The sequence below is a fragment of the Crocodylus siamensis genome, chromosome 12 (genome assembly GCF_052110815.1).
Source record: "Crocodylus siamensis isolate JL-2025a chromosome 12, ASM5211081v1, whole genome shotgun sequence".
NCBI classification, from domain to species: Eukaryota; Metazoa; Chordata; order Crocodylia; family Crocodylidae; genus Crocodylus; species Crocodylus siamensis.
In genome coordinates, this window is record NC_143406.1 from 14,413,193 (window position 1) to 14,426,559 (window position 13,367).

Sequence of the window (13,367 nt, forward strand, 5' to 3'; positions counted from 1 at the left end):
ATATCAGGGCTTTGTGGAAAGCCAATAAACTATGCTCCAAAGGTAGACGAAAATGAACATCGCCTGTTTTGTTAAGTGTAAAATGGTGACAAACACCAAAGGGTGGCGCATGATCATCCAGTGCAAAACTGGATTGTCTAAATGTGGTGCAGTTCTGTAAAGTGGGCTCTATGTTGGCTTAACCGGCATGACTTCTGAAGTACTCTTTTAAGGTTTGGATACTTCCCCACAAGGTAAATAGGAACAGGTGTCCACTGAGAGATACATGAGAGATGCACACTGCTGAGATGCATATGGATTTCCTTTTGTAGATCCAGTGTGTAGCCCCTCGTGCCAGAAAACATGCAGTAAAGCAAAGCAGTATATTGTGAGCTGTATGTCCTGGGCAGCTGTTCCTCAGGAAAAGTGTCAATGGTATTTGTAAGGACAAGCAGGGGACATAGTGGAGACATCTTACCCACAACTCAGACACCATCCATAGCAAATAAAATAAAAGCCCCTGAATGATGCTAGACTCTCAGTGAAGTTGTCCTGAGGAAAAAAAAATAACTCCACCACAGATCTTGCCCACAACTGCAGCAGGGCTTTGTTAGGACAACAGATATTCTTGCGAAAAAGTATGCCCGGATTCATTCCGGTGAATTATTTTCTAATCAGCTAGTCTCTCCGATACCACCCAGCCCTGCCTTTCACCTGACCACTTACTAACATGACTAATTACCTTTCTCTCATGCAGTAGAGTGCGGTCTTCCAGAGCCCGGACATGAGCGGTTTCCTGGCTCCTTCTGACTCTGACCTTGGGCAAGTCACTTCTCCTTTCCCTGCTTCTCACATCTGTAGAGGGGAGGGGTGACACCTTCCTTACGGGGCGTTCAGGATTAATGTGTGAGAATTACCTAGGAGTCCCAGGAGAGGAAGTCCTGAAAACGCAGGGCCTAATGAGGCAGACCTGTAAGTACTGCCTGTCTAGCTTACATCTGTCCCCAACTGAATTCAGCTGAATTCCTTGTGCCAGGAGATGGGGCTTATATTTGCTGCCGTAAGAAGGACCTGCTCACTTCTGCCACTGCGCCGCCTGTCCACCTGATACTCAATGCAGCCATGATTTTTTTCATCACCTGCCCCAGGAGCTGGAGCAGTTACAAAAGCAGGGAGGAGAAAACATGCAAAGCTCATCACGAGTTCAAAGGCCCACAGACACTTTGTTCAATACAGGCTCTTTGTGCCTATCTTGTACATGACATAGCTCACTGAACAATTTGGTGACTACTGTACATTGTCAGCTATCACCGTCCTGCAATGGGCCAAGGGTAGCTCTGAATGCAGGAAGGAAAAATGCTTTCATGTCACTTTTATCTGACCCTGGGAGCACAAAGCAAGTTTGCAGAAGTAACACCAAGTTATTCTGAATAAATATGGGTGGGATTGTCCAAGTCCTCCCTGGGGTGGAGAATTCCAGTTTTTTCAATGGAACCGTTTGACCAAGCAAGGACTACTGTGTGCAGGCCCAGGGTGAGGACTGATACCCATACGAGGTCCCATTTTGATACGCTATCAGACAATAGACACTATCACAGACCTTACGACCACAGGCTGAGAGCCATGGGGCCCTTTAGCCTGGAAAAGCGCAGGCTCAGGGGTGATCTGATGGCCACCTATAAGTTTATCAGGGGTGACCACCAGGACCTGGGGGAACATTTGTTCACCAGAGCGCCCCAAGGGATGACGAGGTCGAATGGTCATAAACTACTGGGAGACCAGTTCAGGCTGGACATAAGGAAGAATTTCTTTACTGTCCGAGCCCCCAAGGTCTGGAACAGTCTGCCAGCGGAGGTGGTTCAAGCACCTACACTGAACACCTTCGAGAGCAAATTGGATGCTTATCTTGCTGGGATCCTATGACCCCAGGTGACTTCCTGCCCTTTGGGCGGGGGGCTGGACTCAATGATCTTCCAAGGTCCCTTCCAGCCCTGATGTCTATGAAATGTATGAAATAGTAAGACCTGGTAGCTGTTGTTGCATCTTTAGTTATTCCTCTGAGGTAAATCCTGCCCACTTGTCTGTGCCTATAGAAATCAGCAGATAAAATTGTAGAAAAGTAGGGCTGTAAGAAACCACAGAAGGTTGCATCTAGCCCAGCCCCTTGCTCAAAGCAGGATCATCCCTAACTAAACCAGCCAAATCAAGCATCTGTCCAACCTGCTCTGCAAAATGTCCATGGATGAAGATGCCATAGCCCCTCGAGGTAACCTGTGCATGACCACTCGCATAGTCAGAAAGGTCTTTCTAATATCCAACCTTAGTTTCCTCTGCAATGAGACAAGTTGTTTTTAATTACCAGAATTTATCTTACTAGACAAATAGCTGTCTAACCCAGAGGTCTCAGTTAGGGATCAAAACCCTGTGTGCAAGGTGCTGTACAGGCACAACCCAGCTCAGAGCTCACTACATGCAAGACAACTGGTGATGACAGCTCATATAGGAAGAATAAGGTGCCTGCAGTTTTGCTTCCTGTGGGGCGTTTGGGTTTGGACAAGCAAGTGGTTGGTGATTCAGACTCCTGGAGACCTGGAAGCTCCTCGCCTTGGACGTGTAGCATTCCTCCGTAGGCTGCTGCGTGGGTCCTTTAGCTCTTGGTTTCTGCAGAAAAAGGGGAAGGAAACAAACAAAGGGGAGGGAAATCCTGCAGTGCAGAGGCCATGGAGTTCAGCCTGGATTGGACCGTTCCTTCCCTGACAGCCCTCAGGGGGCTCCTCTTTGCCAAATCTGTCTCCCAGTGGCATCCAAAACCTGTTCAATTATCTCCGGTAATTTTGTTCTCTGCAGTTGCACAAGCTTTGCTGTCTTTCTCTAACCTGATGCTTGCCAAGGCTGCAGCAGATGATGCCTCTCTAAAATGAAAAAGTATGTATTAATAGGTCAATAATTTCTAAACTGTAGCTAATCAGAGCACCTTTTGCAAAGAAATGGGAACAAAGTATTTTGAGAATCATTTTAACGGTAAGTGCAGGAGTTGGTAGTACAGTAAAGATCTCATTTTTCCCATGCTTTGATTTGCACAGCATTAGTCAAACCTGAGCATCTGAACAGTTTGAAGTATGAAGGAGTATCTTAAATTCAGAAGCATACAGCCCTTTGCTCTCACTCACCGAGGTGCTGGGACATTTAGGGCACAATGGGAGTTCTGCAAAAGGAAAGTGCCAAGGCTTCTTCAAAGAAAGCCACTTTGGGGAGCTATTTGGAATCACTGTCTCTTTAAGAATGAAAGCCCCAGTCTGCCACAGCCGTCTCATTTTGATTCCTATCGACAAGTGATGATGTGCGGTTCTGTGCGGAGAACAACAGCTTGAATTCTCAGCCAAGAGGGGTTAAGGATGGCTTTTAGACTCCTGTGACCACCCACTTCACCTTGTACTTGTCAAACTCCACAGGGTTTCTTAACCCTTGTCTGTCCTTAACTGGAGCTTAGCCATAATGCTTTCTTTAAACACAGGGGTGTGGGGGGCATTGTAAAGAAGGCTCTAAACTTCCAGACAGGCAGAGTTGCAGTGCCTGGGTTTAAATGTTTTTTGCTATGTAAGAAGTTCCAGATAAATGGGGGGGTTTTCCTCCCAAGTCATTAGCACGGCAAGCCTATATTTTCCCCCTTTAAATTTTCACTGGCACTCTTGTAATAGTTACCTTAAATGTCTTGGGACCTCTGCACACTGAAAACTTCTCAGCTCAAGTGCTGTGGCTGTGAGACCTGATAAAGCTCTTTCAAAGTCAGGCTAAGTATAAATGTGGATTATGATAAGAGCTGTTCAGTTATTTGGTCTCAATGAAGGGCAGACAATGTTTTTAATTTCTACCCTTATAAAACAAACTCTTACAGGATGTGATACATGATAATTATGTTTCACTAGAATGCCTTTTAACCAGCAAGGAAGGGATATTGTTTTCTATTAAATTTACTGGACTTTTAGTATAACTTCTTAAGAATGCTATTGGCAAAAGCCAAAAAAAAAAATTGTTTGTATATCTTTAAAATATCTTTAAAGCCATCTTTAAAGAAAAAATCTTTAAAATATATGGTGGCTGCTGGTTCCTGGGCACTTCAGTAAGGCCCAGCTCAGGATTTAGGAGCCTCAGTTCCATTTGTGCCTTTGCAAATCTCCCCTCGGGTCACTTAAGTAGGTCCCAAACTTTTCGCTCGCTTTTTTGAAACCTTCTCTTGGCGAGTCTCCTTATAGATAAGGGATCTTTTTTTTTTTGTAGGGAAATTACTGATCTTGGCAATACACTCGTCGGGACATGTTGCGTTCACGGCCTTCATGTGAATAATTTTCCACATTTTGGTTCCCAACTATCTGAATCTGCTGCAGGGAGATTCATTTTGAATCTTTGGCTCAAATAAAAGGAGGACCTGTCACTAAGAACGACCCTGTTTTGCCTGATTTTATTACCAAAATTTCTCACGGCTGTAAAGTTCACTTCTGAGTTTGACTTAGCAGAATTCCTAGCTTCTACAGTTGTTTTTCAGAGGCTGAATTTGTTTCAAGGAGCTTTTGCAGTGAGCTAGATTCACTGCACAAAAGTAAGAGGTCTAAAAATGGCATTTCTTTTATTCTTTTAAAGGCAATGCACCAAAGGTTGTCACCTGTTAGCTCACTGGTAGAAATTAAATCCTATCCTTGCAGCCATGATTCAGGGTCAAGAGGTAAGGAGATAAGGCTAGGCTTTTTGTGAATGGGAGCTTGACTTTCAGTGAACAGGAAGTAAGAATGAATGCAAGGAGAATGGCAGGAGTCAGAACCGTGAAACTCCAGCCTGGTGTGATCTGATAAGGGATAGACACTAAACTTAACACTGACAGGGTGACTCCACTCAAAAGCTAAAGGAAAAAAGTAGCCTGTGGTCTGCCAAGGGAGCATAAAGTGTTTAAAGTTCCCCAATAATATTGTGTAATATTCTTTAAAGAAAGGAATATTTAACGACCCCACTTTTCTCTGCTACTGCTTTGCTCCAGTGACATTACTGCAGCTGAGTTTAATCTGTTTGAATTCCCTAGGAGCACCCCTGTGCCTGAGCTTTGCATGTCTGCAGTCCAGAGATGCTGGAGGACAGAGCAGCAAATAGCCAGCCTGCAGGTGCAAGAGAAGTCGGTTGCTGGGAGTCTGTTATTCTCTTTTTGATGCCCATTCATTCCTGTTAGCAGGCTGGGGAGCTCTGCTGGTTCTCAGTGCTGCTTCCTCAGGTACCCAGCTGGAGAGCAGGGCTTTGCAAGGGAAATCGCAGAAGTCGGCCCTCCACTTGGCACTGCTGAGTAATGAACTGATCACGTGAATATGTCAGGCAAACTCGGTGCCCTCAAGCATTTAAAATGTCATGTCTTGTAATAGAGAATGCAGCACTGGCTCTGAGCAGCACCTTGGGGATGGTGGGGCAACAGAGGCAGCAACACTGCCTCTGGGCAGCAGATCAAGGGTTGGCAAGGTAACAGAGAATGCAGGACAGGGTCTGCCCGGGAACCCCAGGGACTTCAGGGTAATCGAGAGTGCAGAGCTGGTTCCTGCCAGCTTGAGGCGAGTCCCTCCCTGCAGCGCAAAATACTGAGCAATAAACAGACGTTCTCTCACTTTGACCATGGGCCTGCTTCTGAAATTGCTTTGAGGAGTGGGCAAACTGGCATACCGTGCTCTTACGGGGAATATTCACACCACCAGCCTGGCAGACAGAGGGGCGACTGCAATGCCAGCAGTTTCCTTGCATATAGCATGATTCTTCCTTCAGCTTGGTTTCAGGCTTGTGCTTAGACAGCAGGTCTTCTTATGAAATAACTCAGCATTATTTCAAAATCTATAACACGGTTTCATTTTTCTCCCTCAACTTTGAAAACGTAATTAGAATTCCGCTCGCATTAGGTACCAGTTCCCAAGAAAATCATCAATTAATTGATTCCAATTAATCTTAATTGTTTCTCATACATTTCAATTAGTCTGTTGTGTTGTTACCAGCAGTACCACTCAATTATACAAGTAATCAACATGTCTTTAATAACTGTAGTGGAAAGATCCCTGTGAAAAGAAGTTTGGTAGTAATAACAACATTTGGGATGTCAAAAAATGTTTGTGTCACTGATTTACTCCGTGACTGGAGAGAGTAACTTCCTCCCTGCTGCAAAAGTGATTTTTTGATAGGGAGAGGAAATAACCGCATTGTACACGTGTTGTTATTGGGCAAAGTATTCAGACCCTGGGCTCCAGAAAATTACCATCTTTTCCTGTTGTTCCACAGCTAATAGAAGGAATTAAACATGAAAAACAAACCTGTTTATTGGTAATTAAAATAAAATACAGTGTCTCATCACCCATGAAGGACAATTATATTTCCTCTGTGGGAGAGGTTTTTAAGTTTGCAAAGAAACTTGTGGCCAGATTTTTTTTTTTTTTTTTTTTTTTTTTAAGTCAAAAGCCTATATTTACACAAGTGACAACAGTGTGCAGAAATGTGAAAAATCTGGAGATGGTGCTTGTCCATGTCTCCTCACAAACTGTAACTGAACCTATTTTCACATAAAATGTTGTTAACACGTATTTTTGTTAGGGAAATATTACCCTCCAATTTTTCCTATTATTAGGCCTGTTTTTAGAGAGACTTCCACTTTAGCAAAACCTTCAAAATGCATATTTTCAGTGCAAAAAAATCCGTTTCAGAACACATTTTCATAAAACAGTGCTGCACTATATGAAACAAACCAATGTTCTTGCAAAAGTCGGCAAAAGAAAGATTTAAAATGTTGCTCAGCACACTTGGTAGCAACTGCATCTGTTTAAGGATCCCAGAGCCTAGTTTGCACACAAACTCCCACATCATTTGTCCCGAGAGCTTTATTTTATGGGCATTTTAATATTGCACTGCTTATTGATACCAACAATGAGCAAAATGGAATTTATTGTACAGATTCCCTCATAAAATGGTCAGCTTAAGCAAGGCAGAGTTCACGGCAGGAGAACAAGTTCCATACCACTGAGCACATGGAATTTGAGTGCACATGTCACTATTAAATGTAACTGGAGAGGGAAGGAAATATTTTTGCTAAACTCTCCTAATGACAAAGCAATAACATTTGCTACCAGTATATCTCTCTCTATCTCCATGGTACCCTCTGGGAGAATTGGGAATAATCTCAGATATAGTGGTAAGCAAATCTTAAATGCATTTTCCCCTGTGAATGGTATCGAAGTGCCACACAACAATCACGCTGAGCCAAATTTTGTCCGAGTAGAAATCTGTTCGCTGCAGAGGGGTAACGTGAATGGCATCCTAGGGATTCTGTGCGACTCCTGGAATCACTGAGCAGTATTTGCATTGTTGCTACTCAGTGGCCTCCCAGTTTGATTCAGTCTCACATTACAAACCTCCAAATTTTAAGGCATCAATCAGTAGATGTTTCACAGCTCTCAGGGACTCGGTTAAATACAAGTGACCTCCTCCCTGTGTCTGTCTGCTGGGAAGAAACGGACTTGGGGGACCACAGAGTAGTTCGGAGAACATTCCTTAGAGAAGCCCCATATGGCAGTAGAAGTACTTGCTTTCAGTTTGTTAAGCACCCCTCAGAAGTGGAAAGTAAGCTTATTGACTCCCCTCCTTTTTTTATTTCTAATGACAATTAGGCCCTTCAAACATGTAAAATGATCCACTGGACCCAATGAAAACTCATCTGTGAAAAACACTTTCTTAGTCACATCAGAATTGGTGAGCGAAACGCTTAAAAATTTACTTAACAACATTCGGGGAGAAGCTGAGCTGATTTATTTTACTTTAAAGTGGCCAATCCAAACAAATAAATGGTGCTTTAAAAGAGCCAGGCAGGTCTAGGGACCTTCGGAATTTAACCTTTAACTTTTGGGTTTAAAAACCCTTGGACGTTAATCTATAAAGTAAATTCCAATGGAAAAAAATTCACATGGCTGTATACTTCATATGAAATTATTTAGCTCCTCATTTACAGTAGGTGCTTTTAAGACAGAGAATTGTAAATCAGCTTTTTTAATTCAAATTAAATTAAATGTTAATCTACTGAAGTTTGTGCTTTGGCTATGCCAGTGTGTGGGCTAGATTTTAATCTCACTCCACATTCATGCTAGTGTAACTCAATTGACTACAATGGAGTTCTTCACATTTGCACAGGAGTACAGACTTTGGACCCATTGTATGTCTGTTAACTTGATTCTACATCAAAAAATGAGATTTCAGCTTCACATGATCCATACAAAAAACTGGCTTGCTGAAAATCCATGGACTTATTAGACTGATACATTTAATACAAAAATAAATATGAACATTGGATGGAGAGTATTAAGTAGTTCACATTAACTCAACATTTACATGCATATTACTTTACTAAATAACAGAAAATAACTGAATTTTGTGTGTGGGAGAAAGTATTTTATTTTCAAGAAATACAGCTGTAATAGCACTATATTATGAACTGGTTTCCAAACAAGTGCATAGGAGACTGCGACCACAACTAAGAGAAAAGGCTGTTGGTAGTATCCAATGATGTTCCCCACATCTGAGGTTCTGCAAACTCGAATGAGGTTCCTGGGTAGCTTCCCTTGGGCTCAGTAGCTTTGTTAGTGAGGCTAGGAATTTCACAGGTGCCTTAACCAAAGCCTAGGATCTGGCACCTGGTTTTTCCCTTGAAGATTTTGGGTTTCTGAAAACTCCAAACTTCATGAGAATCAGGGGTCAGGAAAGCTTGAAGGCCAAAGGATGTATTCATCTGACACCCCGGGAAAGGACAGTACCTGGTTGTGCATGGTCTAATTACAGCATCTTTACTTTCAAGGGATAGAAACCTTAGGAGTTATCTTGAAACAGAAGAAGCTTGGAGGTTTGATCTTGCAAGCCCTGCACTTTTGGGACTCCTGTTCACTTCAGGGGGACTCAAATTCACATGGAGGGCTTGGCAGCTCTGGGCTCTGGTTCCCAGGCCTCAGAAGTTGTAGTAAGCAGTAGAGCTCCTTTCTCCTCTTTCTCTCTTTGTGTGCGTATCTTTCTTCAATCTTATTTTTGATGTTTTAAAACCAAACAAGATATCCATCTATTGTTGTAATAAATAGGATCACCAAAAAGGTAGAATATATACCAAGAGATATTTTTCAAAATAATACAGCTCAGGTATTTGAGTGGTTAAAGCACTCACTTTATGCAAAATCTCTGACCCTCCTTTCTCCCTCTTTCTCCTTTTCTTTCTCAGAGTGGCTCTAATATTGGTCAGTGATGCTGTCCCTGCTTCCTTATTCTGAATACTTGAGGGGTCCATGAGCAATGTTGAAATTGATAGGTTACCAAGGAATCGTTCAGTTTATTATTTCTGTGTGGAGCTAAACTACTTTACATTATATCCCTGCAGTTGAGAAGCCAAGTGAGAAAGACAAGCCAAAATTACATAAAAGGCTCTTTTGCTGACCGTAAGGTTCATGTTCTTGGGGTCATTAGCATTGCATTGCAATGCTTCTGGCTGAGTCCACTGATAAACAGTGAGCCCTCTCTGCTCTGCTTTTTATGGGCTTTCTGAACAAGGCTTTAATGTAGCTTATTTTCCATAAGTGAACTCTTGAATGTTTTGGGTTTCTTCCCTTTTTAAATTTCTTGCTTTAAGACACCCAGATAAGAAAGATGTTTCAAAATGGGTTTTTTGTATTTTCAGTTCTCCCAGTTCTTGACTTGTCTTTCCCCAGTAAGGTCATATTAGTTGTTTAAAAGAAATAAATGTTTAGGGCTAGAAATGGCATCATCTCTTTTAAAAAAGTAAAAAAAATAATTAAAAAAAAGCTTCTTCTCTTGGAAAAACCTGCTGTGACTGCTAGACCAGCTATGAAGTTTTGTAGGAAACTTCCTGTGCTCTAAGCATGCTCTTTGGATTTGAAGAGTGCAAAAATGAAACAAAGAAAACATTCTGGGGTACATACAGGCCATGCTTAAAACACGGATAAGGTTTGTAGGTACCTGAAAGTAACTTACCTACATGTCATAGGGAGGGGAAGGCGTGTAGATAATCCTGACAGAGTGGTTTGAGACATCATCCTGGAGCCAGGCAGCCCTCATGAATTCATCTTCCAGCGCTATTAGTGATTTTGTATGCCTGCCCTAGCTAGGACTCTGTCTTCCCGTCTGTATAATGGTTCTAATAATGGGGCTGAAAGTTTGCAAGGTGCTGAGAGAGACCCTGTGAAGAAAAGTGCCAGGTATTTATATTGTAACTTTGATCATACACACTCCTGAGCCCAAACATCTAATATTTTGCCTCCTTTGTTTCTTGAATGCTACAGATATAGGTGCCCATCATATTAAGCCTTCACTCAGCTGGTTGACTAAAAGGTGGATGTGTTCGTGTTTCTTCTGTTCTTACTTAATATATTTTTCCATTTAAGCATATGTTGCTCCTGAAGGCTTCTGTATACAAGTGTGCAGTCAGACCTATATGTATAAATCAGCATTTTGCAATGCAGGCTCCCTTTTTGAAACATTCCCTGATTCAAAAAGATCCTGTGCAGAGCAAACAAACAACAGCAGCAACAAAAACCCCTTCAATCTTTTAACGCTAGAAAACAGAAAAGCATTGCTGTGGCTGCTCAGCAGGCCCCACACAGCTCATTCAGGAAGGTGATAAGAGTGTCTGGGATTCAATGAATATTGGCAATTTTTGATGTATATGGGCACCATTCACCACGGAGTAAAGATGTAGTATTAAACAAAGCCTGGGGTCTTGGGGTCAGGGACTGTCACTGTGGAGCTGATATCAGTTACAGAACAGACAGACACAGATTTCATTTATCTAACACTGAGCATTGTGTTAGAGAAGTTGGCGGTGCTAATAATTAGAGACGATAGTGCTTGGGAGAAACCTGCTCAGCCCGCAATCCCTCTGTCTTTCTTAAAAGACAAAGCAAAAAAAAATAGCCCTATACCTGCAAGCTTACAGCAAGCTTAAAATAAACAGAGAGTGCAAAATCTGATCTGGTGCAAATTCGAGATGCTCTTAGGGTTAGAGTTACAGCTGTGGATATTGGAGGAAGAACAATTCAGGTCGCTTTTTTATATCTATTTACTTTTACTGTTTTGTGGACTTGTTACTACCAGCTTCAATATGGGGGCCGTTAGTAACATTTTGGGGGAAGATTGCTTACAGTCCACTCTTGGGGTAATTAAGTCATTCAAAGAGTCCGCTGCATAGAAGAATGTGTTACCTATTGGTTTGTTTTAACAGCTCTTAATGTTTCAGCGGTGGCATAACACCAGAATCATTAATGCAGCACCGCAGAGAATGTACTAAAGGAAACGACAAGAGGCGTGCTTCTAAATACTAGTGGGTTTTTAATTCCCTGAATAAAAGGGATAATCCATTTTTTTTTTTTTTTTTGGTCTGGTTTTTTTGCATCAGTCCTGGAAGCACTGCAATACCAGGTCGATGCATGGAGTGGATGGAGCAAGCTCCAGTTCCACCACCCAACACCAAAAAAAAATCTGCTCAATATAGACCTCCTATGGAGGACATATCAGAGACAATCACCTGCCCTGGGGAGCCTGCCCACCTGGGTGATCATGATGTTGCCCCTGGCCTGCCTGCGTGGTCACGGTGCTTCCCCTGCCAGATAATCCTATCTCATCTCAGGAGAGGTGTTTGTGCTGCTAGAACTCCAGGTCATTTTCTTCCTGAGAGAGAGACCAAGAGTAGTAAGTACATTTTAGAGACAGGGTGAGTATCTTCTCCAAGAACTGCATGTGAATTGTTAGTCAGGAGGACCCCAGGGTCTAGCCAGTAGACAGCACTTCCTCCCGGAAGCACTGGCATCTTGTGAAACAAGATAAGAGTTCTTTAGTACCCTGACATTGTTCCCAGTGGGATAAACAACATCAGTAATGGTTTGCTATGGTAATCTGCCAGACTTCATGCTGTCCCCCTTTCTTCGTACCTTTGATGGTATGTTGTCAGGTCCCTGTGTGTTATGATATCACCCGTGCTTCTGAGTTTACTGAAGCTTGTAACTATGATAGGTCTCATATCTTGAGGTAGGGACTGGAAAGAGGAGACTCACTGATGGCCATGGGGACTGAAGCCCTTGCTTTGTCTACACAGAAAGTAACAAACTGGACACAAGATGCTGACTGCGTTCAACCCTGGTCCTGGAGGGTTCTGCCTCTAGCAGTATGGTTGTGGGGAGGCAAGTCTCCTGGTCCATTCAGTCTTGGCCTCCTGGCTGTTGGTGTGTTTAGCAGCTAGGATACAGAGCTCTGAATTATTTACTGATTCGGCAAAATCAATCTGGATTTGGGAAGAGAACTAACTTCATGTTTACGGTATAAAATAGGTCTGCTCACTTGTGTTAAATTCCTCCCTCTTTCCCTCCTGCTCCTTACTATAACAATGGTAAAAGTTTCAAAAGTGATATTATGAAGTATAGGTTGTTCCTTGGAAAAATCTCTACAGTGGCAAATAAAATGCCTATAAATATCAACAGCTGCACCTCCAGAAATGTAATATATCTCATCCAATGCACCAAATGCCCAGATGGAAAATACGTAGGAGACACCAAACAACAATGATGCACCAGAACGAACGCACACCGGAAATCTATCAAAGACAGGAATACCCAAGTACCTGTGGGGGCACACTTCTCACAAGAAAACCACTCTCTCTCCAATCTCTCGGTCCTGATCCTCAAAGGAAACTTACAAACACTTCCCAGAGATGAGCCTGTGAACTCCACTTCATCAGCCTCCTGGATACTAAAAATCATGGACTAAATATAGACATTGGATTTATGACACATTATAACCTGCCTGACAGCTGACTTCCCGGGTACCTCTCCACTATTCATCCCCCTTCTCTCCCCCTCACCCAGCCTGTCACCCATTGATTCCTCAATCTACATTTCACTGACTGCCTGTCTTGCATGCAGACCAGCCCAGCCTCTGGCTTCTTTACTTTTCATTCCATCCAGGAAGAGCACACACCAGCTGCTGAAGCTTCCTTTTTGAACCCGAAAGCTTGCTTAAAAATTGTTCTCCAACTATTTAGTTGGTCTAATAAAAGATACCAGATTCACCCAAAGAACTCTGTCTGCCAATAAATATCAAAGTTTTTGCACTTCTCTAGAATCAGCTTTATGGGTCAGTGTATCAGATAGCATCTCGAACCTTCCCTGAAAAAATAAACCATTATTTTTGGCCAACTTGCATTGATTTAGTCTAGTTTTTTGATGGTGCTCCCTGTAGCAGGTATCTTTTGCATTCTCATCTGTGTCTTCAGGAAATAAAGCTGACAGAAAATTCAATAAACCAATTGTTTGTCCGATTGATTGTAGTTTGTTTCAGAA

General features: G+C 42.5%; 1 protein-coding gene and 1 pseudogene across 6 annotated transcripts in view; one reads left to right on the plus strand and one right to left on the minus strand.

Annotated features, from left to right (window-relative positions):
- The window catches only part of PRDM16 (PR/SET domain 16), a 459,872-nt gene that overhangs the window by 323,476 nt on the left and 123,029 nt on the right, over positions 1-13,367 (plus strand). The gene's annotated exons all lie outside the window — the stretch shown is intronic.
- On the minus strand, positions 11,418-11,547 carry LOC149854678 (U2 spliceosomal RNA; annotated as a pseudogene).